This window comes from Ochlerotatus camptorhynchus, unplaced genomic scaffold (assembly GCF_037179485.1).
Source record: "Ochlerotatus camptorhynchus isolate MF236.1 unplaced genomic scaffold, CSIRO-AGI_Acam_v1.1 ptg000169l, whole genome shotgun sequence".
Taxonomy (NCBI): Eukaryota; Metazoa; Arthropoda; class Insecta; order Diptera; family Culicidae; genus Ochlerotatus; species Ochlerotatus camptorhynchus.
Genome location: NW_027040659.1, coordinates 176,329 through 202,500, shown reverse-complemented (window position 1 = coordinate 202,500; position 26,172 = coordinate 176,329). Strand labels below are relative to the sequence as shown.

At 45.6% G+C, this 26,172-nt stretch overlaps 6 long non-coding RNA genes across 12 annotated transcripts in view; all 6 read right to left on the bottom strand.

Annotated features, from left to right (window-relative positions):
• LOC135701578 (uncharacterized) overlaps positions 1-1,468 on the bottom strand; it is a 2,578-nt gene extending 1,110 nt beyond the window's left edge. The window contains exons 1-3 of the long non-coding RNA XR_010517637.1: positions 1,258-1,468; positions 415-1,141; positions 1-351 (exon numbers count right to left, since the gene is read on the bottom strand). The exon at positions 1-351 is cut by the window's left edge and continues 638 nt beyond it. This is a non-coding gene — a long non-coding RNA (uncharacterized LOC135701578). The remainder of the gene's footprint in view (positions 352-414; positions 1,142-1,257) is intronic.
• Positions 1,469-4,034: 2,566 nt separating this feature from the next.
• Positions 4,035-4,908, bottom strand: LOC135701577 (uncharacterized). Its single transcript, XR_010517636.1, has 3 exons — positions 4,819-4,908; positions 4,466-4,755; positions 4,035-4,403 (listed from the first exon to the last, which is right to left on the bottom strand). It is a non-coding gene; the product is annotated as an uncharacterized LOC135701577 (long non-coding RNA).
• A 2,193-nt stretch (positions 4,909-7,101) lies between these two features.
• On the bottom strand, positions 7,102-9,611 carry LOC135701576 (uncharacterized). Of its 3 annotated transcripts, none has more exons than XR_010517634.1 (4): positions 9,401-9,611; positions 8,864-9,284; positions 7,812-8,800; positions 7,102-7,733 (listed from the first exon to the last, which is right to left on the bottom strand). It is a non-coding gene; the product is annotated as an uncharacterized LOC135701576 (long non-coding RNA). The 3 variants fall into 3 exon arrangements; XR_010517635.1 differs by having other exon boundaries at positions 7,102-8,448; positions 8,511-8,800; XR_010517633.1 differs by having other exon boundaries at positions 7,102-8,800.
• Positions 9,612-12,109: 2,498 nt separating this feature from the next.
• On the bottom strand, positions 12,110-12,983 carry LOC135701575 (uncharacterized). The gene is made up of 3 exons (XR_010517632.1): positions 12,894-12,983; positions 12,541-12,830; positions 12,110-12,478 (listed from the first exon to the last, which is right to left on the bottom strand). It is a non-coding gene; the product is annotated as an uncharacterized LOC135701575 (long non-coding RNA).
• Positions 12,984-15,176: 2,193 nt separating this feature from the next.
• LOC135701585 (uncharacterized) lies at positions 15,177-17,943 on the bottom strand. 3 transcript variants are annotated; one of them, XR_010517640.1, is made up of 4 exons: positions 17,476-17,943; positions 16,939-17,359; positions 15,887-16,875; positions 15,177-15,808 (listed from the first exon to the last, which is right to left on the bottom strand). It is a non-coding gene; the product is annotated as an uncharacterized LOC135701585 (long non-coding RNA). The 3 variants fall into 3 exon arrangements; XR_010517641.1 differs by having other exon boundaries at positions 15,177-16,523; positions 16,586-16,875; XR_010517639.1 differs by having other exon boundaries at positions 15,177-16,875.
• A 5,325-nt stretch (positions 17,944-23,268) lies between these two features.
• LOC135701574 (uncharacterized) lies at positions 23,269-25,971 on the bottom strand. 3 transcript variants are annotated; one of them, XR_010517630.1, is made up of 4 exons: positions 25,568-25,971; positions 25,031-25,451; positions 23,979-24,967; positions 23,269-23,900 (listed from the first exon to the last, which is right to left on the bottom strand). It is a non-coding gene; the product is annotated as an uncharacterized LOC135701574 (long non-coding RNA). The 3 variants fall into 3 exon arrangements; XR_010517631.1 differs by having other exon boundaries at positions 23,269-24,615; positions 24,678-24,967; XR_010517629.1 differs by having other exon boundaries at positions 23,269-24,967.
• Positions 25,972-26,172: the final 201 nt, after the last annotated feature.

Below are 26,172 nucleotides of genomic sequence, written 5' to 3'. Positions count from 1 at the left end.
TGTGTTTACAAGAAAGAAAGAATTAAGGAGAAGCGTGTGCTATCGACATTTCCAATTATACCTGAGATGCAAGATGCAATGAAGGTAATAGTATTTGTGGTACAGCGTCAAGAGTTTGCAGAAGAGATCGTGAGAATGAAATCAGGTGAGTCCTCCAAGAAGCTTAAATCCTTGAACCCCTTTTTTGATGGTGAGCTATTGCGAGCTGGTGGTCGTCTGCGCCATTCGCAATTACCGTACCTGAGCAAGCATCAGTGGATCTTGCCAAATAGAAGCCCCGTGGTTCAAAGTTATATGCGGTGCATCCACCGCGAGAATCTGCACATCGGACCAACTGCTTTGCTAGCAACCCTGCGAAGACAATATTAGATTATTAATGGACGATCTACGGTACTTAAACTTACGCGTGATTACGTTAAATGCTTCAAGGTTAATCCCACTGCTGCAGAAAAATTCATGGGAGACCTTCCGTCTGTGCGCTCCAGCATTCCAACAGGTGGGGTTGGACTTTGCCGGCCCTTTTTTAATCAAGCAAACCAGTAGAAAGGCTGCTCCGGTAAAGGGATATGTTTGCGTATTCGTGTGCATGGTGACCAAGGGGATTCATTTGGAGGTGGTGGAGAATCTGACCTGGGATGCGTTCATTGCTGCACTGCACAGATTCGTATCCCAAAGGGGTGTTCCAGAGGAGTTGTTTTCTGCAACGGAACCAATTTTGTGGGCGCCAAGAGGGAATTGCATGTGTTGTCCAACCTGTTCAAGGAGCAAATAACAAAAAGGAAGATAAATGTATTTTACCAACCACGTGAAATGCGCTGGAGAATGATACCACCAAGTTCGCCACATATGGGTGGCCTTTGGGAGGCAGGAGTCAAGAGCACCAACTCAATTTTGAAAAGGATTTATGACACTGCTTCACTCAACTTGATGGAGTTTTCGACGCTGCTTTGTCAAATCAGGCCTTGCTGAATTCACGGTCTCTGTATGCACATTCAGAAGATGCTACAGACCCCGAACCACTGACTCCTGGTCACTTTATGATCGGTCGTCCTTTAACGGCAATACCGGAGCCAACGTACGAGGAGATCCCAATCAACAGGCTGTCGCGATGGCAGTACGTGCAGGTACTTCGAAACAATTTCTGGAAACGTTGGTATCGTGAGTATCTAATGGAACTACAGGTAAGAAGTAAGTGGACCAAGAAATTCTCCAACATTCGCCCTGGGATGGTGGTAATCGTAAAGGAGGATAACTTACCATCTCACGTTTGGAAGCTGGGAGTAATCCATAAGGTTTATTCTGGAACGGATGGATTTATTCGAGTTGCTGATATCCGGACCAGGTGTGAAGCGTCCTATACACAAACTTGCACCGCTCCCAGTCTTGGATAATTCTTCATCTTGAGTCAACGCCTGGGGGAGGATGTTCGGGCTGTGTCATGACAGCTCGAAGAAAAATTTTGATTTGAGCTTTTTATGTGACCGGCCTACCATGATCAATTTGGCAACAAATTGAAAGCACCGAAGGAGACGAGAAGCAATGAGCTGGACCGGCCTACCATGATCAATTTGGCAACAAATTGAAAGCACCGAAGGAGACGAGAAGCAATGAGCTGGATGCGTTCATTGCTGCACTGCACAGATTCGTATCCCAAAGGGGTGTTCCAGAGGAGTTGTTTTCTGCAACGGAACCAATTTTGTGGGCGCCAAGAGGGAATTGCATGAGTTGTCCAACCTGTTCAAGGAGCAAATAACAAAAAGGAAGATCATCTTGAGTCAACGCCTGGGGGAGGATGTTCGAAAACGCGACACGGGTGGCTTTTTTGATTTTCATCGATGACATCCACCACTGCTGTAAGAAGTAGCACTGGCAACTGGCGGATGTTGCTTCTTCTGGTGGCTTCGGCGGTGGTTCTTCTGTCTTCTGCGGTTGGACCTCACACGCCGCGCAGAATAGGCTTAAATAAATAAGAGCCGTGATTGCCGTGAAAATCAAATGGAAATCACTTCACCGTGACGTGACGACAAGTGACAAGTTTTCACCGTGAAGTGACATCCGTAATAAGCCTCCAAGCCATCGACCCAACCGCATAAGACAGAAGAACCACCGCCGAAGCCACCAGAAGAAGCAACATCCGCGAGTTGCCAGTGCTACTTCTTACAGCAGTGGTGGATGTCATCGATGAAAATCAAAAAAGCCACCCGTGTCGCGTTTTATTGGACAGTGTGTCACAAGTTAAATTGATTTGCAAGCCAATGATAGAGTTCCTGGGTTTGAAGCGGTTTCCTTCCAACGTCGTCGTTGCAGAAGTGAACACGAAGAGCCATGCGTCAAGCAGTTGCGTGGTGTAGATTCGTTCAAGGTATTCTGGTTTCAATGGCAACGTGAAGTGTTTGGTGACTGAAAGAGTAACGGCGGATTTGCCATCTTCCACGGTGAATGTATGTTCATGGGATGATCCAATGTTCTACGAGACTGGAAAGGTAGATATGTTGCTCAGAAATCAGCTGTTTTTAAAATTGCTACTGCCAGGAGAAATGCATTTGGCTGATCATCTCCCAAGTCTGCGAGAAACCCAACTGGGCTGGGTGGTTGGTGGGGTTTGTAATGACACAATGTCCGATGCAGTGGTCCATTCACATTCACTTACGCTTGAGGAGTTGGATCGAACTGTCAAGAGGTTCTGGGAAATTGAAGAAGTTGCAAGTGTGGAACCATCCTCGGAAGCTATAGAGTGTGAGCAACATTTTCAAGAAACACACCGTCGTAACGAAACTGGGAGGTACGTCGTCCAATTGCCTCTCAATGAGAATGTCAGTAAGTTAAGAAGTTCCCGTTCACTGGCTTTCAAGAGGTTTCACATCGTGGAGAGACGGTTTGCACAAGATCCGAATTAGAAGCAACAATACATCGAGTTCATGACTGAGTACGAGCAGCTTGGTCACTGTGAAGAAATTAACGAGAGTGAAGAAGTTAAGTATGGTGCGTGGTACCTACCTACACCACCTACTGCGTCCGTCGAATACTACTACCAAGTGATGCATCGGCAAAGGTTGAATGATGTCATGAAGATAGGATCGCTTAATCAGTGTTCTTTGAATGAGATAACTCTTCGATTCCGAATTCCATGTTATTTCCTGACTACGGATGTACCAAAGATGTATCGTCAAGTGTTGATAAGGTACACAGATGTCTTCATCGAGTATTCTTCAGATTGGATCCGTCGCGTCCACTTCGTGTGCTGGAGTTAAAAACCGTAAGCTATGGCACTGCTTCAGCACCTTTCCTAGCAACAAGAGTATTACTATAGGTAGCACTCGATGAAGGGCACAATTTTCCATTGGCAGCCAAAATTGTAGATAATGTTGCAGAAGCACAGTCGCAGCTCATCCATCTCTTGGAGGCAGGTGGATTTCATTTGCACAAGTGGGCTTCAAACTGTCCAGATCTAGTCGAGCATATACCGGAAGTTGATCGTGAAGAATTGGTGAACATTGAAGGAACTGGAGTGAACGAAGTGATCAAAACGCTTGGTCTGCTGTGGAACCTGTCCTCGGATGAACTGATCTTCGTTGCAAAGCCATTTCCTGAGATAACAAAGCCGACGAAGCGCCAAGTACTGTCGTTAGTTGCAAGTATGTTCGACCCTCTGGGGTTAGCTGCACCGGTGATTGTCGTTGGGAAGATGCTGTTGAAGAACGTTTGGAGTGAGAAGATCGATTAGGACGAAGAATTAAACAGTGAATTGGTTAAAAATTGGGAATACTTCTTGAAGTGCTTAAGTGGTGTGAAGAAGATCCGAATCCCTCGTCGAGTGGTGTCATCTGATGCTACTGCCTTTGAGATCAATGGGTTCGGAGATGCGTCCTTGGAAGCTTACGGAGCATGCGTTTACATAAGATCATTTGTTCTTGGAAAGTCCCATGAGGTGAAGATTTTGACTGCAAAGTTGAAGATAGTGCCGAAGCTAGTACTGACGGTTCCACGAAAAGAACTCTTGGCAGCTGTGTTGTTGCATCGTCTAGTGAAGAAAGTGTTGGAAACTTTGAAACTACCCTTCCGGAAAATAGTGTTGAGTTTAGAAAGCCAAATCGTGTTAGCCTGGCTGAAGAAAAATCTCGAACAGCTGGAAGTGTTTGTAAGAAATAGAGTTGGTGAGATTACTTCTAGCGGAAATTATTTTTCGTGGAAGTATGTGAACACTGCAGAAAATCCTGCTGATATAGTGTCCCGTGGGCTTTCTGCCGAAATTTTGGCCACAAGTGATCTGTGGTGGAACGGACCAATGTTTTTGAGAAGTGAAGAATGCCAAATGGATGTTCCTGAACCGTTGCCAGATGAAGATATTCCCGAACTCAAGACCACGGTTTTCGTCAATACCACAGTGGAACTTGAACTGTTACCTGTGTTTACAAGAAAGAAAGAATTAAGGAGAAGCGTGTGCTATCGACATTTCCAATTATACCTGAGATGCAAGATGCAATGAAGGTAATAGTATTTGTGGTACAGCGTCAAGAGTTTGCAGAAGAGATCGTGAGAATGAAATCAGGTGAGTCCTCCAAGAAGCTTAAATCCTTGAACCCCTTTTTTGATGGTGAGCTATTGCGAGCTGGTGGTCGTCTGCGCCATTCGCAATTACCGTACCTGAGCAAGCATCAGTGGATCTTGCCAAATAGAAGCCCCGTGGTTCAAAGTTATATGCGGTGCATCCACCGCGAGAATCTGCACATCGGACCAACTGCTTTGCTAGCAACCCTGCGAAGACAATATAAGATTATTAATGGACGATCTACGGTACTTAAAATTACGCGTGATTACGTTAAATGCTTCAAGGTTAATCCCACTGCTGCAGAAAAATTCATGGGAGACCTTCCGTCTGTGCGCTCCAGCATTCCAACAGGTGGGGTTGGAACCGGCCCTTTTTTAATCAAGCAAACCAGTAGAAAGGCTGCTCCGGTAAAGGGATATGATAGAGCACCAACTCAATTTTGAAAAGGATTTATGACACTGCTTCACTCAACTTGATGGAGTTTTCGACGCTGCTTTGTCAAATCAAGGCCTTGCTGAATTCACGGTCTCTGTATGCACATTCGGAAGATGCTACAGACCCCGAACCACTGACTCCTGGTCACTTTAAGATCGGTCGTCCTTTAACGGCAATACCGGAGCCAACGTACGAGGAGATCCCAATCAACAGGCTGTCGCGATGGCAGTACGTGCAGGTACTTCGAAACAATTTCTGGAAACGTTGGTATCGTGAGTATCTAATGGAACTACAGGTAAGAAGTAAGTGGACCAAGAAATTCTCCAACATTCGCCCTGGGATGGTGGTAATCGTAAAGGAGGATAACTTACCATCTCACGTTTGGAAGCTGGGAGTAATCCATAAGGTTTATTCTGGAACGGATGGATTTATTCGAGTTGCTGATATCCGGACCAGGTGTGAAGCGTCCTATACACAAACTTGCACCGCTCCCAGTCTTGGATAATTCTTCATCTTGAGTCAACGCCTGGGGGAGGATGTTCGGACTGTGTCATGACAGCTCGAAGAAAAATTTTGATTTGAGCTTTTTATGTGACCGGCCTACCATGATCAATTTGGCAACAAATTGAAAGCACCGAAGGAGAAGAGAAGCAATGAGCTGGATGCGTTCATTGCTGCACTGCACAGATTCGTATCCCAAAGGGGTGTTCCAGAGGAGTTGTTTTCTGCAACGGAACCAATTTTGTGGGCGCCAAGAGGGAATTGCATGAGTTGTCCAACCTGTTCAAGGAGCAAATAACAAAAAGGAAGATCATCTTGAGTCAACGCCTGGGGGAGGATGTTCGAAAACGCGACACGGGTGGCTTTTTTGATTTTCATCGATGACATCCACCACTGCTGTAAGAAGTAGCACTGGCAACTGGCGGATGTTGCTTCTTCTGGTGGCTTCGGCGGTGGTTCTTCTGTCTTCTGCGGTTGGACCTCACACGCCGCGCAGAATAGGCTTAAATAAGAGCCGTGATTGCCGTGAAAATCAAATGGAAATCACTTCACCGTGACGTGACGACAAGTGACAAGTTTTCACCGTGAAGTGACATCCGTAATAAGCCTCCAAGCCATCGACCCAACCGCATAAGACAGAAGAACCACCGCCGAAGCCACCAGAAGAAGCAACATCCGCGAGTTGCCAGTGCTACTTCTTACAGCAGTGGTGGATGTCATCGATGAAAATCAAAAAAGCCACCCGTGTCGCGTTTTATTGGACAGTGTGTCACAAGTTAAATTGATTTGCAAGCCAATGATAGAGTTCCTGGGTTTGAAGCGGTTTCCTTCCAACGTCGTCGTTGCAGAAGTGAACACGAAGAGCCATGCGTCAAGCAGTTGCGTGGTGTAGATTCGTTCAAGGTATTCTGGTTTCAATGGCAACGTGAAGTGTTTGGTGACTGAAAGAGTAACGGCGGATTTGCCATCTTCCACGGTGAATGTATGTCCATGGGATGATCCAATGTTCTACGAGACTGGAAAGGTAGATATGTTGCTCAGAAATCAGCTGTTTTTAAAATTGCTACTGCCAGGAGAAATGCATTTGGCTGATCATCTCCCAAGTCTGCGAGAAACCCAACTGGGCTGGGTGGTTGGTGGGGTTTGTAATGACACAATGTCCGATGCAGTGGTCCATTCACATTCACTTACGCTTGAGGAGTTGGATCGAACTGTCAAGAGGTTCTGGGAAATTGAAGAAGTTGCAAGTGTGGAACCATCCTCGGAAGCTATAGAGTGTGAGCAACATTTTCAAGAAACACACCGTCGTAACGAAACTGGGAGGTACGTCGTCCAATTGCCTCTCAATGAGAATGTCAGTAAGTTAAGAAGTTCCCGTTCACTGGCTTTCAAGAGGTTTCACATCGTGGAGAGACGGTTTGCACAAGATCCGAATTAGAAGCAACAATACATCGAGTTCATGACTGAGTACGAGCAGCTTGGTCACTGTGAAGAAATTAACGAGAGTGAAGAAGTTAAGTATGGTGCGTGGTACCTACCTACACCACCTACTGCGTCCGTCGAATACTACTACCAAGTGGTGCATCGGCAAAGGTTGAATGATGTCATGAAGATAGGATCGCTTAATCAGTGTTCTTTGAATGAGATAACTCTTCGATTCCGAATTCCATGTTATTTCCTGACTACGGATGTACCAAAGATGTATCGTCAAGTGTTGATAAGGTACACAGATGTCTTCATCGAGTATTCTTCAGATTGGATCCGTCGCGTCCACTTCGTGTGCTGGAGTTAAAAACCGTAAGCTATGGCACTGCTTCAGCACCTTTCCTAGCAACAAGAGTATTACTACAGGTAGCACTCGATGAAGGGCACAATTTTCCATTGGCAGCCAAAATTGTCAAGAACTGTTTTTATGTAGATAATGTCGCAGAAGCACAGTCGCAGCTCATCCATCTCTTGGAGGCAGGTGGATTTCATTTGCACAAGTGGGCTTCAAACTGTCCAGATCTAGTCGAGCATATACCAGAAGTTGATCGTGAAGAATTGGTGAACATTAAAAGGAACTGGAGTGAACGAAGTGATCAAAACACTTGGTCTGCTGTGGAACCCGTCCTCGGATGAACTGATCTTCGTTGCAAAGCCATTTCCTGAGATAACAAAGCCGACGAAGCGCCAAGTACTGTCGTTAGTTGCAAGTATGTTCGACCCTCTGGGGTTAGCTGCACCGGTGATTGTCGTTGGGAAGATGCTGTTGAAGAACGTTTGGAGTGAGAAGATCGATTAGGACGAAGAATTAAACAGTGAATTGGTTAAAAATTGGGAATACTTCTTGAAGTGCTTAAGTGGTGTGAAGAAGATCCGAATCCCTCGTCGAGTGGTGTCATCTGATGCTACTGCCTTTGAGATCAATGGGTTCGGAGATGCGTCCTTGGAAGCTTACGGAGCATGCGTTTACATAAGATCATTTGTTCTTGGAAAGTCCCATGAGGTGAAGATTTTGACTGCAAAGTTGAAGATAGTGCCGAAGCCAGTACTGACGGTTCCACGAAAAGAACTCTTGGCAGCTGTGTTGTTGCATCGTCTAGTGAAGAAAGTGTTGGAAACTTTGAAACTACCCTTCCGGAAAATAGTGTTGAGTTTAGAAAGCCAAATCGTGTTAGCCTGGCTGAAGAAAAATCTCGAACAGCTGGAAGTGTTTGTAAGAAATAGAGTTGGTGAGATTACTTCTAGCGGAAATTATTTTTCGTGGAAGTATGTGAACACTGCAGAAAATCCTGCTGATATAGTGTCCCGTGGGCTTTCTGCCGAAATTTTGGCCACAAGTGATCTGTGGTGGAACGGACCAATGTTTTTGAGAAGTGAAGAATGCCAAATGGATGTTCCTGAACCGTTGCCAGATGAAGATATTCCCGAACTCAAGACCACGGTTTTCGTCAATACCACAGTGGAACTTGAACTGTTACCTGTGTTTACAAGAAAGAAAGAATTAAGGAGAAGCGTGTGCTATCGACATTTCCAATTATACCTGAGATGCAAGATGCAATGAAGGTAATAGTATTTGTGGTACAGCGTCAAGAGTTTGCAGAAGAGATCGTGAGAATGAAATCAGGTGAGTCCTCCAAGAAGCTTAAATCCTTGAACCCCTTTTTTGATGGTGAGCTATTGCGAGCTGGTGGTCGTCTGCGCCATTCGCAATTACCGTACCTGAGCAAGCATCAGTGGATCTTGCCAAATAGAAGCCCCGTGGTTCAAAGTTATATGCGGTGCATCCACCGCGAGAATCTGCACATCGGACCAACTGCTTTGCTAGCAACCCTGCGAAGACAATATAAGATTATTAATGGACGATCTACGGTACTTAAAATTACGCGTGATTACGTTAAATGCTTCAAGGTTAATCCCACTGCTGCAGAAAAATTCATGGGAGACCTTCCGTCTGTGCGCTCCAGCATTCCAACAGGTGGGGTTGGAGCCGGCCCTTTTTTAATCAAGCAAACCAGTAGAAAGGCTGCTCCGGTAAAGGGATATGATAGAGCACCAACTCAATTTTGAAAAGGATTTATGACACTGCTTCACTCAACTTGATGGAGTTTTCGACGCTGCTTTGTCAAATCAAGGCCTTGCTGAATTCACGGTCTCTGTATGCACATTCGGAAGATGCTACAGACCCCGAACCACTGACTCCTGGTCACTTTAAGATCGGTCGTCCTTTAACGGCAATACCGGAGCCAACGTACGAGGAGATCCCAATCAACAGGCTGTCGCGATGGCAGTACGTGCAGGTACTTCGAAACAATTTCTGGAAACGTTGGTATCGTGAGTATCTAATGGAACTACAGGTAAGAAGTAAGTGGACCAAGAAATTCTCCAACATTCGCCCTGGGATGGTGGTAATCGTAAAGGAGGATAACTTACCATCTCACGTTTGGAAGCTGGGAGTAATCCATAAGGTTTATTCTGGAACGGATGGATTTATTCGAGTTGCTGATATCCGGACCAGGTGTGAAGCGTCCTATACACAAACTTGCACCGCTCCCAGTCTTGGATAATTCTTCATCTTGAGTCAACGCCTGGGGGAGGATGTTCGGGCTGTGTCATGACAGCTCGAAGAAAAATTTTGATTTGAGCTTTTTATGTGACCGGCCTACCATGATCAATTTGGCAACAAATTGAAAGCACCGAAGGAGACGAGAAGCAATGAGCTGGATGCGTTCATTGCTGCACTGCACAGATTCGTATCCCAAAGGGGTGTTCCAGAGGAGTTGTTTTCTGCAACGGAACCAATTTTGTGGGCGCCAAGAGGGAATTGCATGAGTTGTCCAACCTGTTCAAGGAGCAAATAACAAAAAGGAAGATCATCTTGAGTCAACGCCTGGGGGAGGATGTTCGAAAACGCGACACGGGTGGCTTTTTTGATTTTCATCGATGACATCCACCACTGCTGTAAGAAGTAGCACTGGCAACTGGCGGATGTTGCTTCTTCTGGTGGCTTCGGCGGTGGTTCTTCTGTCTTCTGCGGTTGGACCTCACACGCCGCGCAGAATAGGCTTAAATAAATAAGAGCCGTGATTGCCGTGAAAATCAAATGGAAATCACTTCACCGTGACGTGACGACAAGTGACAAGTTTTCACCGTGAAGTGACATCCGTAATAAGCCTCCAAGCCATCGACCCAACCGCATAAGACAGAAGAACCACCGCCGAAGCCACCAGAAGAAGCAACATCCGCGAGTTGCCAGTGCTACTTCTTACAGCAGTGGTGGATGTCATCGATGAAAATCAAAAAAGCCACCCGTGTCGCGTTTTATTGGACAGTGTGTCACAAGTTAAATTGATTTGCAAGCCAATGATAGAGTTCCTGGGTTTGAAGCGGTTTCCTTCCAACGTCGTCGTTGCAGAAGTGAACACGAAGAGCCATGCGTCAAGCAGTTGCGTGGTGTAGATTCGTTCAAGGTATTCTGGTTTCAATGGCAACGTGAAGTGTTTGGTGACTGAAAGAGTAACGGCGGATTTGCCATCTTCCACGGTGAATGTATGTTCATGGGATGATCCAATGTTCTACGAGACTGGAAAGGTAGATATGTTGCTCAGAAATCAGCTGTTTTTAAAATTGCTACTGCCAGGAGAAATGCATTTGGCTGATCATCTCCCAAGTCTGCGAGAAACCCAACTGGGCTGGGTGGTTGGTGGGGTTTGTAATGACACAATGTCCGATGCAGTGGTCCATTCACATTCACTTACGCTTGAGGAGTTGGATCGAACTGTCAAGAGGTTCTGGGAAATTGAAGAAGTTGCAAGTGTGGAACCATCCTCGGAAGCTATAGAGTGTGAGCAACATTTTCAAGAAACACACCGTCGTAACGAAACTGGGAGGTACGTCGTCCAATTGCCTCTCAATGAGAATGTCAGTAAGTTAAGAAGTTCCCGTTCACTGGCTTTCAAGAGGTTTCACATCGTGGAGAGACGGTTTGCACAAGATCCGAATTAGAAGCAACAATACATCGAGTTCATGACTGAGTACGAGCAGCTTGGTCACTGTGAAGAAATTAACGAGAGTGAAGAAGTTAAGTATGGTGCGTGGTACCTACCTACACCACCTACTGCGTCCGTCGAATACTACTACCAAGTGATGCATCGGCAAAGGTTGAATGATGTCATGAAGATAGGATCGCTTAATCAGTGTTCTTTGAATGAGATAACTCTTCGATTCCGAATTCCATGTTATTTCCTGACTACGGATGTACCAAAGATGTATCGTCAAGTGTTGATAAGGTACACAGATGTCTTCATCGAGTATTCTTCAGATTGGATCCGTCGCGTCCACTTCGTGTGCTGGAGTTAAAAACCGTAAGCTATGGCACTGCTTCAGCACCTTTCCTAGCAACAAGAGTATTACTATAGGTAGCACTCGATGAAGGGCACAATTTTCCATTGGCAGCCAAAATTGTAGATAATGTTGCAGAAGCACAGTCGCAGCTCATCCATCTCTTGGAGGCAGGTGGATTTCATTTGCACAAGTGGGCTTCAAACTGTCCAGATCTAGTCGAGCATATACCGGAAGTTGATCGTGAAGAATTGGTGAACATTGAAGGAACTGGAGTGAACGAAGTGATCAAAACGCTTGGTCTGCTGTGGAACCTGTCCTCGGATGAACTGATCTTCGTTGCAAAGCCATTTCCTGAGATAACAAAGCCGACGAAGCGCCAAGTACTGTCGTTAGTTGCAAGTATGTTCGACCCTCTGGGGTTAGCTGCACCGGTGATTGTCGTTGGGAAGATGCTGTTGAAGAACGTTTGGAGTGAGAAGATCGATTAGGACGAAGAATTAAACAGTGAATTGGTTAAAAATTGGGAATACTTCTTGAAGTGCTTAAGTGGTGTGAAGAAGATCCGAATCCCTCGTCGAGTGGTGTCATCTGATGCTACTGCCTTTGAGATCAATGGGTTCGGAGATGCGTCCTTGGAAGCTTACGGAGCATGCGTTTACATAAGATCATTTGTTCTTGGAAAGTCCCATGAGGTGAAGATTTTGACTGCAAAGTTGAAGATAGTGCCGAAGCTAGTACTGACGGTTCCACGAAAAGAACTCTTGGCAGCTGTGTTGTTGCATCGTCTAGTGAAGAAAGTGTTGGAAACTTTGAAACTACCCTTCCGGAAAATAGTGTTGAGTTTAGAAAGCCAAATCGTGTTAGCCTGGCTGAAGAAAAATCTCGAACAGCTGGAAGTGTTTGTAAGAAATAGAGTTGGTGAGATTACTTCTAGCGGAAATTATTTTTCGTGGAAGTATGTGAACACTGCAGAAAATCCTGCTGATATAGTGTCCCGTGGGCTTTCTGCCGAAATTTTGGCCACAAGTGATCTGTGGTGGAACGGACCAATGTTTTTGAGAAGTGAAGAATGCCAAATGGATGTTCCTGAACCGTTGCCAGATGAAGATATTCCCGAACTCAAGACCACGGTTTTCGTCAATACCACAGTGGAACTTGAACTGTTACCTGTGTTTACAAGAAAGAAAGAATTAAGGAGAAGCGTGTGCTATCGACATTTCCAATTATACCTGAGATGCAAGATGCAATGAAGGTAATAGTATTTGTGGTACAGCGTCAAGAGTTTGCAGAAGAGATCGTGAGAATGAAATCAGGTGAGTCCTCCAAGAAGCTTAAATCCTTGAACCCCTTTTTTGATGGTGAGCTATTGCGAGCTGGTGGTCGTCTGCGCCATTCGCAATTACCGTACCTGAGCAAGCATCAGTGGATCTTGCCAAATAGAAGCCCCGTGGTTCAAAGTTATATGCGGTGCATCCACCGCGAGAATCTGCACATCGGACCAACTGCTTTGCTAGCAACCCTGCGAAGACAATATAAGATTATTAATGGACGATCTACGGTACTTAAAATTACGCGTGATTACGTTAAATGCTTCAAGGTTAATCCCACTGCTGCAGAAAAATTCATGGGAGACCTTCCGTCTGTGCGCTCCAGCATTCCAACAGGTGGGGTTGGAACCGGCCCTTTTTTAATCAAGCAAACCAGTAGAAAGGCTGCTCCGGTAAAGGGATATGATAGAGCACCAACTCAATTTTGAAAAGGATTTATGACACTGCTTCACTCAACTTGATGGAGTTTTCGACGCTGCTTTGTCAAATCAAGGCCTTGCTGAATTCACGGTCTCTGTATGCACATTCGGAAGATGCTACAGACCCCGAACCACTGACTCCTGGTCACTTTAAGATCGGTCGTCCTTTAACGGCAATACCGGAGCCAACGTACGAGGAGATCCCAATCAACAGGCTGTCGCGATGGCAGTACGTGCAGGTACTTCGAAACAATTTCTGGAAACGTTGGTATCGTGAGTATCTAATGGAACTACAGGTAAGAAGTAAGTGGACCAAGAAATTCTCCAACATTCGCCCTGGGATGGTGGTAATCGTAAAGGAGGATAACTTACCATCTCACGTTTGGAAGCTGGGAGTAATCCATAAGGTTTATTCTGGAACGGATGGATTTATTCGAGTTGCTGATATCCGGACCAGGTGTGAAGCGTCCTATACACAAACTTGCACCGCTCCCAGTCTTGGATAATTCTTCATCTTGAGTCAACGCCTGGGGGAGGATGTTCGGACTGTGTCATGACAGCTCGAAGAAAAATTTTGATTTGAGCTTTTTATGTGACCGGCCTACCATGATCAATTTGGCAACAAATTGAAAGCACCGAAGGAGAAGAGAAGCAATGAGCTGGATGCGTTCATTGCTGCACTGCACAGATTCGTATCCCAAAGGGGTGTTCCAGAGGAGTTGTTTTCTGCAACGGAACCAATTTTGTGGGCGCCAAGAGGGAATTGCATGAGTTGTCCAACCTGTTCAAGGAGCAAATAACAAAAAGGAAGATCATCTTGAGTCAACGCCTGGGGGAGGATGTTCGAAAACGCGACACGGGTGGCTTTTTTGATTTTCATCGATGACATCCACCACTGCTGTAAGAAGTAGCACTGGCAACTGGCGGATGTTGCTTCTTCTGGTGGCTTCGGCGGTGGTTCTTCTGTCTTCTGCGGTTGGACCTCACACGCCGCGCAGAATAGGCTTAAATAAGAGCCGTGATTGCCGTGAAAATCAAATGGAAATCACTTCACCGTGACGTGACGACAAGTGACAAGTTTTCACCGTGAAGTGACATCCGTAATAAGCCTCCAAGCCATCGACCCAACCGCATAAGACAGAAGAACCACCGCCGAAGCCACCAGAAGAAGCAACATCCGCGAGTTGCCAGTGCTACTTCTTACAGCAGTGGTGGATGTCATCGATGAAAATCAAAAAAGCCACCCGTGTCGCGTTTTATTGGACAGTGTGTCACAAGTTAAATTGATTTGCAAGCCAATGATAGAGTTCCTGGGTTTGAAGCGGTTTCCTTCCAACGTCGTCGTTGCAGAAGTGAACACGAAGAGCCATGCGTCAAGCAGTTGCGTGGTGTAGATTCGTTCAAGGTATTCTGGTTTCAATGGCAACGTGAAGTGTTTGGTGACTGAAAGAGTAACGGCGGATTTGCCATCTTCCACGGTGAATGTATGTCCATGGGATGATCCAATGTTCTACGAGACTGGAAAGGTAGATATGTTGCTCAGAAATCAGCTGTTTTTAAAATTGCTACTGCCAGGAGAAATGCATTTGGCTGATCATCTCCCAAGTCTGCGAGAAACCCAACTGGGCTGGGTGGTTGGTGGGGTTTGTAATGACACAATGTCCGATGCAGTGGTCCATTCACATTCACTTACGCTTGAGGAGTTGGATCGAACTGTCAAGAGGTTCTGGGAAATTGAAGAAGTTGCAAGTGTGGAACCATCCTCGGAAGCTATAGAGTGTGAGCAACATTTTCAAGAAACACACCGTCGTAACGAAACTGGGAGGTACGTCGTCCAATTGCCTCTCAATGAGAATGTCAGTAAGTTAAGAAGTTCCCGTTCACTGGCTTTCAAGAGGTTTCACATCGTGGAGAGACGGTTTGCACAAGATCCGAATTAGAAGCAACAATACATCGAGTTCATGACTGAGTACGAGCAGCTTGGTCACTGTGAAGAAATTAACGAGAGTGAAGAAGTTAAGTATGGTGCGTGGTACCTACCTACACCACCTACTGCGTCCGTCGAATACTACTACCAAGTGGTGCATCGGCAAAGGTTGAATGATGTCATGAAGATAGGATCGCTTAATCAGTGTTCTTTGAATGAGATAACTCTTCGATTCCGAATTCCATGTTATTTCCTGACTACGGATGTACCAAAGATGTATCGTCAAGTGTTGATAAGGTACACAGATGTCTTCATCGAGTATTCTTCAGATTGGATCCGTCGCGTCCACTTCGTGTGCTGGAGTTAAAAACCGTAAGCTATGGCACTGCTTCAGCACCTTTCCTAGCAACAAGAGTATTACTACAGGTAGCACTCGATGAAGGGCACAATTTTCCATTGGCAGCCAAAATTGTCAAGAACTGTTTTTATGTAGATAATGTCGCAGAAGCACAGTCGCAGCTCATCCATCTCTTGGAGGCAGGTGGATTTCATTTGCACAAGTGGGCTTCAAACTGTCCAGATCTAGTCGAGCATATACCAGAAGTTGATCGTGAAGAATTGGTGAACATTAAAAGGAACTGGAGTGAACGAAGTGATCAAAACACTTGGTCTGCTGTGGAACCCGTCCTCGGATGAACTGATCTTCGTTGCAAAGCCATTTCCTGAGATAACAAAGCCGACGAAGCGCCAAGTACTGTCGTTAGTTGCAAGTATGTTCGACCCTCTGGGGTTAGCTGCACCGGTGATTGTCGTTGGGAAGATGCTGTTGAAGAACGTTTGGAGTGAGAAGATCGATTAGGACGAAGAATTAAACAGTGAATTGGTTAAAAATTGGGAATACTTCTTGAAGTGCTTAAGTGGTGTGAAGAAGATCCGAATCCCTCGTCGAGTGGTGTCATCTGATGCTACTGCCTTTGAGATCAATGGGTTCGGAGATGCGTCCTTGGAAGCTTACGGAGCATGCGTTTACATAAGATCATTTGTTCTTGGAAAGTCCCATGAGGTGAAGATTTTGACTGCAAAGTTGAAGATAGTGCCGAAGCCAGTACTGACGGTTCCACGAAAAGAACTCTTGGCAGCTGTGTTGTTGCATCGTCTAGTGAAGAAAGTGTTGGAAACTTTGAAACTACCCTTCCGGAAAATAGTGTTGAGTTTAGAAAGCCAAATCGTGTTAGCCTGGCTGAAGAAAAATCTCGAACAGCTGGAAGTGTTTGTAAGAAATAGAGTTGGTGAGATTACTTCTAGCGGAAATTATTTTTCGTGGAAGTATGTGAACACTGCAGAAAATCCTGCTGATATAGTGTCCCGTGGGCTTTCTGCCGAAATTTTGGCCACAAGTGATCTGTGGTGGAACGGACCAATGTTTTTGAGAAGTGAAGAATGCCAAATGGATGTTCCTGAACCGTTGCCAGATGAAGATATTCCCGAACTCAAGACCACGGTTTTCGTCAATACCACAGTGGAACTTGAACTGTTACCTGTGTTTACAAGAAAGAAAGAATTAAGGAGAAGCGTGTGCTATCGACATTTCCAATTATACCTGAGATGCAAGATGCAATGAAGGTAATAGTATTTGTGGTACAGCGTCAAGAGTTTGCAGAAGAGATCGTGAGAATGAAATCAGGTGAGTCCTCCAAGAAGCTTAAATCCTTGAACCCCTTTTTTGATGGTGAGCTATTGCGAGCTGGTGGTCGTCTGCGCCATTCGCAATTACCGTACCTGAGCAAGCATCAGTGGATCTTGCCAAATAGAAGCCCCGTGGTTCAAAGTTATATGCGGTGCATCCACCGCGAGAATCTGCACATCGGACCAACTGCTTTGCTAGCAACCCTGCGAAGACAATATAAGATTATTAATGGACGATCTACGGTACTTAAAATTACGCGTGATTACGTTAAATGCTTCAAGGTTAATCCCACTGCTGCAGAAAAATTCATGGGAGACCTTCCGTCTGTGCGCTCCAGCATTCCAACAGGTGGGGTTGGAGCCGGCCCTTTTTTAATCAAGCAAACCAGTAGAAAGGCTGCTCCGGTAAAGGGATATGATAGAGCACCAACTCAATTTTGAAAAGGATTTATGACACTGCTTCACTCAACTTGATGGAGTTTTCGACGCTGCTTTGTCAAATCAAGGCCTTGCTGAATTCACGGTCTCTGTATGCACATTCGGAAGATGCTACAGACCCCGAACCACTGACTCCTGGTCACTTTAAGATCGGTCGTCCTTTAACGGCAATACCGGAGCCAACGTACGAGGAGATCCCAATCAACAGGCTGTCGCGATGGCAGTACGTGCAGGTACTTCGAAACAATTTCTGGAAACGTTGGTATCGTGAGTATCTAATGGAACTACAGGTAAGAAGTAAGTGGACCAAGAAATTCTCCAACATTCGCCCTGGGATGGTGGTAATCGTAAAGGAGGATAACTTACCATCTCACGTTTGGAAGCTGGGAGTAATCCATAAGGTTTATTCTGGAACGGATGGATTTATTCGAGTTGCTGATATCCGGACCAGGTGTGAAGCGTCCTATACACAAACTTGCACCGCTCCCAGTCTTGGATAATTCTTCATCTTGAGTCAACGCCTGGGGGAGGATGTTCGGACTGTGTCATGACAGCTCGAAGAAAAATTTTGATTTGAGCTTTTTATGTGACCGGCCTACCATGATCAATTTGGCAACAAATTGAAAGCACCGAAGGAGAAGAGAAGCAATGAGCTGGATGCGTTCATTGCTGCACTGCACAGATTCGTATCCCAAAGGGGTGTTCCAGAGGAGTTGTTTTCTGCAACGGAACCAATTTTGTGGGCGCCAAGAGGGAATTGCATGAGTTGTCCAACCTGTTCAAGGAGCAAATAACAAAAAGGAAGATCATCTTGAGTCAACGCCTGGGGGAGGATGTTCGAAAACGCGACACGGGTGGCTTTTTTGATTTTCATCGATGACATCCACCACTGCTGTAAGAAGTAGCACTGGCAACTGGCGGATGTTGCTTCTTCTGGTGGCTTCGGCGGTGGTTCTTCTGTCTTCTGCGGTTGGACCTCACACGCCGCGCAGAATAGGCTTAAATAAGAGCCGTGATTGCCGTGAAAATCAAATGGAAATCACTTCACCGTGACGTGACGACAAGTGACAAGTTTTCACCGTGAAGTGACATCCGTAATAAGCCTCCAAGCCATCGACCCAACCGCATAAGACAGAAGAACCACCGCCGAAGCCACCAGAAGAAGCAACATCCGCGAGTTGCCAGTGCTACTTCTTACAGCAGTGGTGGATGTCATCGATGAAAATCAAAAAAGCCACCCGTGTCGCGTTTTATTGGACAGTGTGTCACAAGTTAAATTGATTTGCAAGCCAATGATAGAGTTCCTGGGTTTGAAGCGGTTTCCTTCCAACGTCGTCGTTGCAGAAGTGAACACGAAGAGCCATGCGTCAAGCAGTTGCGTGGTGTAGATTCGTTCAAGGTATTCTGGTTTCAATGGCAACGTGAAGTGTTTGGTGACTGAAAGAGTAACGGCGGATTTGCCATCTTCCACGGTGAATGTATGTCCATGGGATGATCCAATGTTCTACGAGACTGGAAAGGTAGATATGTTGCTCAGAAATCAGCTGTTTTTAAAATTGCTACTGCCAGGAGAAATGCATTTGGCTGATCATCTCCCAAGTCTGCGAGAAACCCAACTGGGCTGGGTGGTTGGTGGGGTTTGTAATGACACAATGTCCGATGCAGTGGTCCATTCACATTCACTTACGCTTGAGGAGTTGGATCGAACTGTCAAGAGGTTCTGGGAAATTGAAGAAGTTGCAAGTGTGGAACCATCCTCGGAAGCTATAGAGTGTGAGCAACATTTTCAAGAAACACACCGTCGTAACGAAACTGGGAGGTACGTCGTCCAATTGCCTCTCAATGAGAATGTCAGTAAGTTAAGAAGTTCCCGTTCACTGGCTTTCAAGAGGTTTCACATCGTGGAGAGACGGTTTGCACAAGATCCGAATTAGAAGCAACAATACATCGAGTTCATGACTGAGTACGAGCAGCTTGGTCACTGTGAAGAAATTAACGAGAGTGAAGAAGTTAAGTATGGTGCGTGGTACCTACCTACACCACCTACTGCGTCCGTCGAATACTACTACCAAGTGGTGCATCGGCAAAGGTTGAATGATGTCATGAAGATAGGATCGCTTAATCAGTGTTCTTTGAATGAGATAACTCTTCGATTCCGAATTCCATGTTATTTCCTGACTACGGATGTACCAAAGATGTATCGTCAAGTGTTGATAAGGTACACAGATGTCTTCATCGAGTATTCTTCAGATTGGATCCGTCGCGTCCACTTCGTGTGCTGGAGTTAAAAACCGTAAGCTATGGCACTGCTTCAGCACCTTTCCTAGCAACAAGAGTATTACTACAGGTAGCACTCGATGAAGGGCACAATTTTCCATTGGCAGCCAAAATTGTCAAGAACTGTTTTTATGTAGATAATGTCGCAGAAGCACAGTCGCAGCTCATCCATCTCTTGGAGGCAGGTGGATTTCATTTGCACAAGTGGGCTTCAAACTGTCCAGATCTAGTCGAGCATATACCAGAAGTTGATCGTGAAGAATTGGTGAACATTAAAAGGAACTGGAGTGAACGAAGTGATCAAAACACTTGGTCTGCTGTGGAACCCGTCCTCGGATGAACTGATCTTCGTTGCAAAGCCATTTCCTGAGATAACAAAGCCGACGAAGCGCCAAGTACTGTCGTTAGTTGCAAGTATGTTCGACCCTCTGGGGTTAGCTGCACCGGTGATTGTCGTTGGGAAGATGCTGTTGAAGAACGTTTGGAGTGAGAAGATCGATTAGGACGAAGAATTAAACAGTGAATTGGTTAAAAATTGGGAATACTTCTTGAAGTGCTTAAGTGGTGTGAAGAAGATCCGAATCCCTCGTCGAGTGGTGTCATCTGATGCTACTGCCTTTGAGATCAATGGGTTCGGAGATGCGTCCTTGGAAGCTTACGGAGCATGCGTTTACATAAGATCATTTGTTCTTGGAAAGTCCCATGAGGTGAAGATTTTGACTGCAAAGTTGAAGATAGTGCCGAAGCCAGTACTGACGGTTCCACGAAAAGAACTCTTGGCAGCTGTGTTGTTGCATCGTCTAGTGAAGAAAGTGTTGGAAACTTTGAAACTACCCTTCCGGAAAATAGTGTTGAGTTTAGAAAGCCAAATCGTGTTAGCCTGGCTGAAGAAAAATCTCGAACAGCTGGAAGTGTTTGTAAGAAATAGAGTTGGTGAGATTACTTCTAGCGGAAATTATTTTTCGTGGAAGTATGTGAACACTGCAGAAAATCCTGCTGATATAGTGTCCCGTGGGCTTTCTGCCGAAATTTTGGCCACAAGTGATCTGTGGTGGAACGGACCAATGTTTTTGAGAAGTGAAGAATGCCAAATGGATGTTCCTGAACCGTTGCCAGATGAAGATATTCCCGAACTCAAGACCACGGTTTTCGTCAATACCACAGTGGAACTTGAACTGTTACCTGTGTTTACAAGAAAGAAAGAATTAAGGAGAAGCGTGTGCTATCGACATTTCCAATTATACCTGAGATGCAAGATGCAATGAAGGTAATAGTATTTGTGGTACAGCGTCAAGAGTTTGCAGAAGAGATCGTGAGAATGAAATCAGGTGAGTCCTCCAAGAAGCTTAAATCCTTGAACCCCTTTTTTGATGGTGAGCTATTGCGAGCTGGTGGTCGTCTGCGCCATTCGCAATTACCGTACCTGAGCAAGCATCAGTGGATCTTGCCAAATAGAAGCCCCGTGGTTCAAAGTTATATGCGGTGCATCCACCGCGAGAATCTGCACATCGGACCAACTGCTTTGCTAGCAACCCTGCGAAGACAATATAAGATTATTAATGGACGATCTACGGTACTTAAAATTACGCGTGATTACGTTAAATGCTTCAAGGTTAATCCCACTGCTGCAGAAAAATTCATGGGAGACCTTCCGTCTGTGCGCTCCAGCATTCCAACAGGTGGGGTTGGAGCCGGCCCTTTTTTAATCAAGCAAACCAGTAGAAAGGCTGCTCCGGTAAAGGGTATGATAGAGCACCAACTCAATTTTGAAAAGGATTTATGACACTGCTTCACTCAACTTGATGGAGTTTTCGACGCTGCTTTGTCAAATCAAGGCCTTGCTGAATTCACGGTCTCTGTATGCACATTCGGAAGATGCTACAGACCCCGAACCACTGACTCCTGGTCACTTTAAGATCGGTCGTCCTTTAACGGCAATACCGGAGCCAACGTACGAGGAGATCCCAATCAACAGGCTGTCGCGATGGCAGTACGTGCAGGTACTTCGAAACAATTTCTGGAAACGTTGGTATCGTGAGTATCTAATGGAACTACAGGTAAGAAGTAAGTGGACCAAGAAATTCTCCAACATTCGCCCTGGGATGGTGGTAATCGTAAAGGAGGATAACTTACCATCTCACGTTTGGAAGCTGGGAGTAATCCATAAGGTTTATTCTGGAACGGATGGATTTATTCGAGTTGCTGATATCCGGACCAGGTGTGAAGCGTCCTATACACAAACTTGCACCGCTCCCAGTCTTGGATAATTCTTCATCTTGAGTCAACGCCTGGGGGAGGATGTTCGGGCTGTGTCATGACAGCTCGAAGAAAAATTTTGATTTGAGCTTTTTATGTGACCGGCCTACCATGATCAATTTGGCAACAAATTGAAAGCACCGAAGGAGAAGAGAAGCAATGAGCTGGATGCGTTCATTGCTGCACTGCACAGATTCGTATCCCAAAGGGGTGTTCCAGAGGAGTTGTTTTCTGCAACGGAACCAATTTTGTGGGCGCCAAGAGGGAATTGCATGAGTTGTCCAACCTGTTCAAGGAGCAAATAACAAAAAGGAAGATCATCTTGAGTCAACGCCTGGGGGAGGATGTTGAAAACGCGACACGGGTGGCTTTTTTGATTTTCATCGATGACATCCACCACTGCTGTAAGAAGTAGCACTGGCAACTGGCGGATGTTGCTTCTTCTGGTGGCTTCGGCGGTGGTTCTTCTGTCTTCTGCGGTTGGACCTCACACGCCGCGCAGAATAGGCTTAAATAAATAAGAGCCGTGATTGCCGTGAAAATCAAATGGAAATCACTTCACCGTGACGTGACGACAAGTGACAAGTTTTCACCGTGAAGTGACATCCGTAATAAGCCTCCAAGCCATCGACCCAACCGCATAAGACAGAAGAACCACCGCCGAAGCCACCAGAAGAAGCAACATCCGCGAGTTGCCAGTGCTACTTCTTACAGCAGTGGTGGATGTCATCGATGAAAATCAAAAAAGCCACCCGGGTCGCGTTTTATTGGACAGTGTGTCACAAGTTAAATTGATTTGCAAGCCAATGATAGAGTTCCTGGGTTTGAAGCGGTTTCCTTCCAACGTCGTCGTTGCAGAAGTGAACACGAAGAGCCATGCGTCAAGCAGTTGCGTGGTGTAGATTCGTTCAAGGTATTCTGGTTTCAATGGCAACGTGAAGTGTTTGGTGACTGAAAGAGTAACGGCGGATTTGCCATCTTCCACGGTGAATGTATGTCCATGGGATGATCCAATGTTCTACGAGACTGGAAAGGTAGATATGTTGCTCAGAAATCAGCTGTTTTTAAAATTGCTACTGCCAGGAGAAATGCATTTGGCTGATCATCTCCCAAGTCTGCGAGAAACCCAACTGGGCTGGGTGGTTGGTGGGGTTTGTAATGACACAATGTCCGATGCAGTGGTCCATTCACATTCACTTACGCTTGAGGAGTTGGATCGAACTGTCAAGAGGTTCTGGGAAATTGAAGAAGTTGCAAGTGTGGAACCATCCTCGGAAGCTATAGAGTGTGAGCAACATTTTCAAGAAACACACCGTCGTAACGAAACTGGGAGGTACGTCGTCCAATTGCCTCTCAATGAGAATGTCAGTAAGTTAAGAAGTTCCCGTTCACTGGCTTTCAAGAGGTTTCACATCGTGGAGAGACGGTTTGCACAAGATCCGAATTAGAAGCAACAATACATCGAGTTCATGACTGAGTACGAGCAGCTTGGTCACTGTGAAGAAATTAACGAGAGTGAAGAAGTTAAGTATGGTGCGTGGTACCTACCTACACCACCTACTGCGTCCGTCGAATACTACTACCAAGTGGTGCATCGGCAAAGGTTGAATGATGTCATGAAGATAGGATCGCTTAATCAGTGTTCTTTGAATGAGATAACTCTTCGATTCCGAATTCCATGTTATTTCCTGACTACGGATGTACCAAAGATGTATCGTCAAGTGTTGATAAGGTACACAGATGTCTTCATCGAGTATTCTTCAGATTGGATCCGTCGCGTCCACTTCGTGTGCTGGAGTTAAAAACCGTAAGCTATGGCACTGCTTCAGCACCTTTCCTAGCAACAAGAGTATTACTACAGGTAGCACTCGATGAAGGGCACAATTTTCCATTGGCAGCCAAAATTGTCAAGAACTGTTTTTATGTAGATAATGTCGCAGAAGCACAGTCGCAGCTCATCCATCTCTTGGAGGCAGGTGGATTTCATTTGCACAAGTGGGCTTCAAACTGTCCAGATCTAGTCGAGCATATACCAGAAGTTGATCGTGAAGAATTGGTGAACATTAAAAGGAACTGGAGTGAACGAAGTGATCAAAACACTTGGTCTGCTGTGGAACCCGTCCTCGGATGAACTGATCTTCGTTGCAAAGCCATTTCCTGAGATAACAAAGCCGACGAAGCGCCAAGTACTGTCGTTAGTTGCAAGTATGTTCGACCCTCTGGGGTTAGCTGCACCGGTGATTGTCGTTGGGAAGATGCTGTTGAAGAACGTTTGGAGTGAGAAGATCGATTAGGACGAAGAATTAAACAGTGAATTGGTTAAAAATTGGGAATACTTCTTGAAGTGCTTAAGTGGTGTGAAGAAGATCCGAATCCCTCGTCGAGTGGTGTCATCTGATGCTACTGCCTTTGAGATCAATGGGTTCGGAGATGCGTCCTTGGAAGCTTACGGAGCATGCGTTTACATAAGATCATTTGTTCTTGGAAAGTCCCATGAGGTGAAGATTTTGACTGCAAAGTTGAAGATAGTGCCGAAGCCAGTACTGACGGTTCCACGAAAAGAACTCTTGGCAGCTGTGTTGTTGCATCGTCTAGTGAAGAAAGTGTTGGAAACTTTGAAACTACCCTTCCGGAAAATAGTGTTGAGTTTAGAAAGCCAAATCGTGTTAGCCTGGCTGAAGAAAAATCTCGAACAGCTGGAAGTGTTTGTAAGAAATAGAGTTGGTGAGATTACTTCTAGCGGAAATTATTTTTCGTGGAAGTATGTGAACACTGCAGAAAATCCTGCTGATATAGTGTCCCGTGGGCTTTCTGCCGAAATTTTGGCCACAAGTGATCTGTGGTGGAACGGACCAATGTTTTTGAGAAGTGAAGAATGCCAAATGGATGTTCCTGAACCGTTGCCAGATGAAGATATTCCCGAACTCAAGACCACGGTTTTCGTCAATACCACAGTGGAACTTGAACTGTTACCTGTGTTTACAAGAAAGAAAGAATTAAGGAGAAGCGTGTGCTATCGACATTTCCAATTATACCTGAGATGCAAGATGCAATGAAGGTAATAGTATTTGTGGTACAGCGTCAAGAGTTTGCAGAAGAGATCGTGAGAATGAAATCAGGTGAGTCCTCCAAGAAGCTTAAATCCTTGAACCCCTTTTTTGATGGTGAGCTATTGCGAGCTGGTGGTCGTCTGCGCCATTCGCAATTACCGTACCTGAGCAAGCATCAGTGGATCTTGCCAAATAGAAGCCCCGTGGTTCAAAGTTATATGCGGTGCATCCACCGCGAGAATCTGCACATCGGACCAACTGCTTTGCTAGCAACCCTGCGAAGACAATATAAGATTATTAATGGACGATCTACGGTACTTAAAATTACGCGTGATTACGTTAAATGCTTCAAGGTTAATCCCACTGCTGCAGAAAAATTCATGGGAGACCTTCCGTCTGTGCGCTCCAGCATTCCAACAGGTGGGGTTGGAGCCGGCCCTTTTTTAATCAAGCAAACCAGTAGAAAGGCTGCTCCGGTAAAGGGATATGATAGAGCACCAACTCAATTTTGAAAAGGATTTATGACACTGCTTCACTCAACTTGATGGAGTTTTCGACGCTGCTTTGTCAAATCAAGGCCTTGCTGAATTCACGGTCTCTGTATGCACATTCGGAAGATGCTACAGACCCCGAACCACTGACTCCTGGTCACTTTAAGATCGGTCGTCCTTTAACGGCAATACCGGAGCCAACGTACGAGGAGATCCCAATCAACAGGCTGTCGCGATGGCAGTACGTGCAGGTACTTCGAAACAATTTCTGGAAACGTTGGTATCGTGAGTATCTAATGGAACTACAGGTAAGAAGTAAGTGGACCAAGAAATTCTCCAACATTCGCCCTGGGATGGTGGTAATCGTAAAGGAGGATAACTTACCATCTCACGTTTGGAAGCTGGGAGTAATCCATAAGGTTTATTCTGGAACGGATGGATTTATTCGAGTTGCTGATATCCGGACCAGGTGTGAAGCGTCCTATACACAAACTTGCACCGCTCCCAGTCTTGGATAATTCTTCATCTTGAGTCAACGCCTGGGGGAGGATGTTCGGGCTGTGTCATGACAGCTCGAAGAAAAATTTTGATTTGAGCTTTTTATGTGACCGGCCTACCATGATCAATTTGGCAACAAATTGAAAGCACCGAAGGAGAAGAGAAGCAATGAGCTGGATGCGTTCATTGCTGCACTGCACAGATTCGTATCCCAAAGGGGTGTTCCAGAGGAGTTGTTTTCTGCAACGGAACCAATTTTGTGGGCGCCAAGAGGGAATTGCATGAGTTGTCCAACCTGTTCAAGGAGCAAATAACAAAAAGGAAGATCATCTTGAGTCAACGCCTGGGGGAGGATGTTGAAAACGCGACACGGGTGGCTTTTTTGATTTTCATCGATGACATCCACCACTGCTGTAAGAAGTAGCACTGGCAACTGGCGGATGTTGCTTCTTCTGGTGGCTTCGGCGGTGGTTCTTCTGTCTTCTGCGGTT